The 5266-nt window shown below is 53.9% G+C and overlaps 1 protein-coding gene across 1 annotated transcript in view; it reads right to left on the reverse strand.

Annotated features, from left to right (window-relative positions):
* COL9A2 (collagen type IX alpha 2 chain) overlaps positions 1–5266 on the reverse strand; it is a 14024-nt gene that overhangs the window by 8316 nt on the left and 442 nt on the right. The window lies entirely within an intron of this gene.

Consider the following 5266-nt stretch of genomic DNA (forward strand, 5'->3'; position numbering starts at 1 on the left):
TTTTTTCTGGTGCCTTTTTCATGAGCTGCCCAAGTTCTCTTCCAGGACTTCTGGATGCTGAGCTGCACACGATGCCATGCCCAAGGCTGGTAGGGACACACCAAGGCTGGAGGTTCTGTGCTGCAGCAGCTCAGGAGCTCATCCCAGCTCTCACAAACACACAGCAGCCCATGGTGCAGCACTCAGACTCTGCTCCTGTCCCAGCATCAGCTCAACACAGCTTCTCCCTGCCATCCCCACGTGGTGCCCTGGGAGGGCGGCCCCAATTTGGATGCAGTCTGCACCAAGAGCTCATCCATGAGGAGCTGAACCGACCCGACATCTGCCTGCCATCCATCGCTGCCCTCCTCTCTCCTCACCTGCTCTGCTCTAATGAGTTGTGATGTGCTTCCAGCTGTGCTCTCGTTCCGCTCCCCTTTCCCCCAGCAGGGTGGGGATGGATGCTCGTTGTGCTGGGAGCCCCTTGGAAAACAGGTACTTAAACAAGAGCCTCCAAGAGACAAACAAAACCCTTGAAGCTGATTTATATCTCCACCTCGCTACTGAAATCAAGAGCACAGCTCCCCTAAGTGAGGCTGACTGCTGTTGGTGGCTCTTGGTGCAGGTCTGCTGCTGGATTTGTATTGCGTCGAGTTGGACGGCAGAGAATTGTGAAGCTGGAAAGGGGCACTGAGCGTGTTTTTATGTCTGCTGTCACACTTTGGGAGGGCACCTGAAGTTCCTGAGTTTTTCGGTGGTGATAAATGGACACATTTCATTCGCGGATTCCCCAAGAATTTTGCCTGCACGTTTTTGCTCTGACCAATATTGAACTGCATCCCTGGGGTTCCTGTCCAACGCTTTGGTCTCCCTGCTGCTGAAGCGTGGAACCTTCTTCTGCTCAGCAGAAGTTACCTCTGTGCAGCCCAGGTTGGAAGCATCCGTTTGTGATGGTCGGAAAGGAGCCCACAGCATCCTGCAGACATCTCTGTGCAATGCTCCATGCCTGAGGTTGGGGAGGTGGGAGTCCTGCAGCACGGTGGGGTGACCACCCATCCCCCTCCGGTCCCTTCTGCCCCTCTGGCTGAGGCTCCAAATGAGCTTAAAAACCAAGGATGTAAAACGAGACATCTGCAACAGTGCAAAACTTCCATCTCTCCAAACCCCAAAGAAAGGCACAGCCAGACAACAAATCAGTCATTTAATTGCTGCAGCAATGAGGAAGGAAGGAAAGAAGGAAGGAAGAAAAGAAGAAAGAAAGGAAGGAAGGGAGGAAGAGCTCCGTGCCCCAGCCAAAATGGTGCGGTCTGTAGATCCCCAGCACCACATGGAAGAGCTGCTCCATGAGTTACAGCACTCCTATGTGAGATGTTCCCACCTATGGGTGGTGGTTCCTCCCCATCAGCTGCCATTGGGCTGGCAGCCCACGGTGCAGGCAGTGATGGCTGTCCCTGTGCCACCCTGGAGGTTAATCCCAGCCGTGTGCAGGATGCACTGCTTTGCTTTTCCAGCAGGGTTTTCTCAGGCCCTGCTGCAGCTGTGAGATCGGTGCTGTAGGCTCTGTAGGGTCCCACAGAATCACAGAACGGCCAGGGTTGGAAGGGACCTCAAGGATCACGAATCTCCAACCCCCTGCCACAGGCAGGACCACCAACTTCCACATCTCACAGCAGCCCAGGCTGCCCAGGGCCCCATCCAGCTGGCCTTGAACACCTCCAGGGATGGACGGGGATCCACAGCCTCTCTGCAGCTGCTCCAGCACCTCCCCACTCTCTCTGTAAAGAACTTCCCTCCAACATCCAACCTCATTCCCCCATCCCACTGCTGCTCAGCTCCGCTCTTTCTGCTCCAGGATGCCCCAATTTGCTTTAATTAGGCTGTTTCCTCTGCTGACCTCCTTTCCCCCCCACCAGTGACTGAGAGCAATTAGCTCACGTCTGGGCACTGATTGACATTTGTTTTAAGGAAGGCTGCCACACTTTGATGCCCTGCTTTGCTTCTGCTCTGCCCACGCCGGCTGCAGGTCGGCTGCTCTCTGTGGCTTTCACGCTGCTTTTTATTTGTCTCTTCCAAGTCAGGCGCTTCATCTTTCGTGTTCTCGTCTGCTTTACCTGGAATGAGGTCGGCAGGAAGGAGCTGGGATGCAGCCCTGGAGGTTTCCACAGGCTGGGCCATCTGAGCTGCGGGCTGCACAGCACGAGGGGGGGAGGTGGGTTTTAATGGTATTTAGGGCAGCAGCGCTGATCCTGTTGGACTCAGAGGACGCCGGTGAGGGAAAACCCCACATCACAACAGGAGAGGTGGAGCTCAGCCATCCCAAAAGTCCCGCACAGCCCACCTTAGAAATCAATGAGTAACATCAGCCCACGTTGGCTCGTCTCGCCCTTCCCAGCAGGTTCTAATTTAGCCAGCTCAATAAGCGTTCGCAGAGCTAATGAGCAGCGGTTCCGATCGGCGCTTTGTAAATGAGCCATCAGCTCCAGGGCTGCCCCGTACATAACGCTCCACCCACAGCTGCGGCTCCTTTGGCTTCCCAGCAGATCTCAGGGATGGAAACACCTTCCTTAATTACCCCAATTAAATGCGGCGGCCGTCCTGCCCCACCTCCTCCAGCCCAACGTGGGGAGGTCGTGGTCTTATTGATTTTATCGCTTTATTTTACTTTATTCCCTCCTTTTATTTACTCGCCCATCTGGGGTTCGATCCTGCTGTGCTGGGAGCCCATTTCCCACACGGTGGCTGAATTTCGGGGCCCACAGTTGTGCGTGAGGATGAGGGATGGGAGGAAGGTTCTTTCTGCGCTGTTGGGGGCGGGGGGATGCAGCTGTCCAAGCGAATTACGGCCACGCAGCGGCTGTGCTGGTTACGCTCTACAGCACCCGACAGAGCACCTGGAAATTCATTTGTCACCGGAGGAGAAAGGAAGAAAGCAAGTGAGGTGAGTAATGAAATGCTGGAATAATTAACCACGGATGGGGAGCTGGGCTGGGAGGAGGTCTGTGTTGCTTGGAGCTGGGCTGAGGTCTGCCTGCTGCTCCTGCTGCTCCATCCTCACTTTCTGCTCCGTCTCCATCAGCACCCACAAGGCAGGATGGTCTCAGCACACACCAGTGCTCTTCTGCTCCTACGACTCGTGGTTTGCCAGCAGATGTGGGGTTGGGGTGAAGCAATGTGGTGGTAGAGCTTGTGATGCCTTCTGCAAGGAGAATTGCAGCTTGTGGGGTGGGGGGATAAAATGTCGTGGCATCCACCTGGGAGGGGAGGGGGACCTCCAAGCTGACACAGTGGAAAGCTTTCAGCTGATTTTAATGGCACTTCCATTGGATCCTGCAGCTGTGTGCAGCCCTCACCCTGGGCCTGTGCGCAGCACACGTTCAGCTCTGGGCTGCATCAAGACCAGGAGAGAGAAGAAAGGTTTTGTGGGTGGGAGCATCCTAAAGGCAGCTCAGGTATGAGAGAAATGCAGCCCTGATGTTGCTTCCTTGCTCAGATGTTGTTGATTTGGATTGTTCCAGTTTTCCTTGTCCATTTTTAATTTCCACTGTAAGGTTCCCACTTTGCATGCCGTGCTTTGCAGTCATGCTCTCTCTTCTTGTGAGGGACAAATCACACCCAGAAGGCATCCCCTCGTTGGGCTGCTCCTGCAGATGCTTCCAAAGCTTTCAGCTCTGCCTGAGCTTCCATCTGAGGACTCAATGGCCAACTCTGCTTTGTCACAGCTGGATGTCCGACAGAAAAATCCTGGCATTCATCTGCTTCACCACATGTGTGTGGCTAAATTCATTAGAAATTTCCACCGAGGAAGGGTTCCCTCTTTCTCATGAGATCTAATGGGGCTGAAATGTCCAGCTGGGCTTCCAGCCAGGAGAACTGAATCACGGCTGGGTTCACCACAGAGGACCCCCATGCATGGCAGTGGCTGATGTCTGGGCTGGGGATGCAGGGATCTGTGCTTCAGCAGAAGGCAGCCAATGGCTCTGCAGTGCTGCTCCCGATGTGCTTGGCATCTGCTGCCCATTCCCCCTTGACTGGAGGGGAACAGAGCCCTGGAGCTGAGCGTACGGCCACGTGCACCTCTGTGTGCCTCGGTCCCCACGGCACGACCCAGAGGTGCGCCTTTGGAGCGTTAGAAGAGGTTGCTGCAGTGCATTGAGTGCAGCGCATTAATAAAGAGCCATTGAAGCCGTTGTCTGGGGGCAGATGAAGGCCCGTGGAAAGGCACTGGGGTGAGATGGAGAAGTGAGGAGCAGGAGGGGCTCGCAGAGGTTGCGCAGAGAGCAGAACCTGAAGTGGTGTCAGCACCTCCATGCAGGGCGTTGTGCTGCATCTCCTCGAGCTTTGCTGGGGCTCTGGGATAAACGCGGCGGGTTTGATCTCCTGGGGAGAGGCTGAGATGATACAAATTCCTCACATCCTCATCCAAACAGCTGAGTGATATAAAACCCATCACGGGGGGCTGCTGGCAGAGCAGCGACCACAATAAATCTGCACCTAAATGAAAAAGCCAAATGTGACGCATTTTGGTGTTATTGAACCGAGATTTTGCATCTTGGGGGGGAGGGAATTGGGAGCGTGCAGCAGCCGGGGTGTTTTTTCTCTTCAGAAAAATTCCAAGCACTGTAAGGAGAATTTATAGTTCGGTGCTATGGGGGAAAATGCATTATTCATTTTTCTGACTTTGGAAGACCAAAAAAAAAAAATAGCAAGAAAAAAAGAAGCGCTGTTTGTATTCGCACTGCGGTGGTGAAGCAGAGCAGAGCTGTCCTGCAGGAGCACAGCAGCCCTAATGGGGCTCACAGGTGTGAAGTGCTGGGATTTCAGATGCCCCATGACAATAAAGTGCTATTATGATGTAAAAGAAACCGGTTTCATTATTCTAGCAAAAAGAAATTATTCCCTATGTAGACAGGTGGGATAATTAATCATTATCATCTTCCCATTAATAAGGCAGAGCTGTGTGTGTGCCCTGGCTGGGGATGGCAGTGCTTTGACAGCAGCTCCTCAGCGCCGTGTGAATGGTCTGAAATGCCCCTTGGAGCCATTTGGTTTGGGATGCGGTGGCCTCGAGCAGTGGCAGGAGCTGGGGATGGACTGGGGAGCAGCACTGCAGCCCTGGGACAGGTTTGCTTCACTGCCACCGAGCTGCAGCGCATGGGAGCAGACCTGAAGCCACTGGGCAGTGAGCACAGCAGGGATGGAGCTGCCTGGTGTCACATCAGCTGCTGCACAGGTGAAACCTTTCCCTTAATTGCTCATTAGGGTTTTCTTTTTTTTTCTTTTTTTTTTT

Source organism: Meleagris gallopavo, chromosome 25 (assembly GCF_000146605.3).
Source record: "Meleagris gallopavo isolate NT-WF06-2002-E0010 breed Aviagen turkey brand Nicholas breeding stock chromosome 25, Turkey_5.1, whole genome shotgun sequence".
In the NCBI taxonomy this organism is placed as follows: domain Eukaryota; kingdom Metazoa; phylum Chordata; class Aves; order Galliformes; family Phasianidae; genus Meleagris; species Meleagris gallopavo.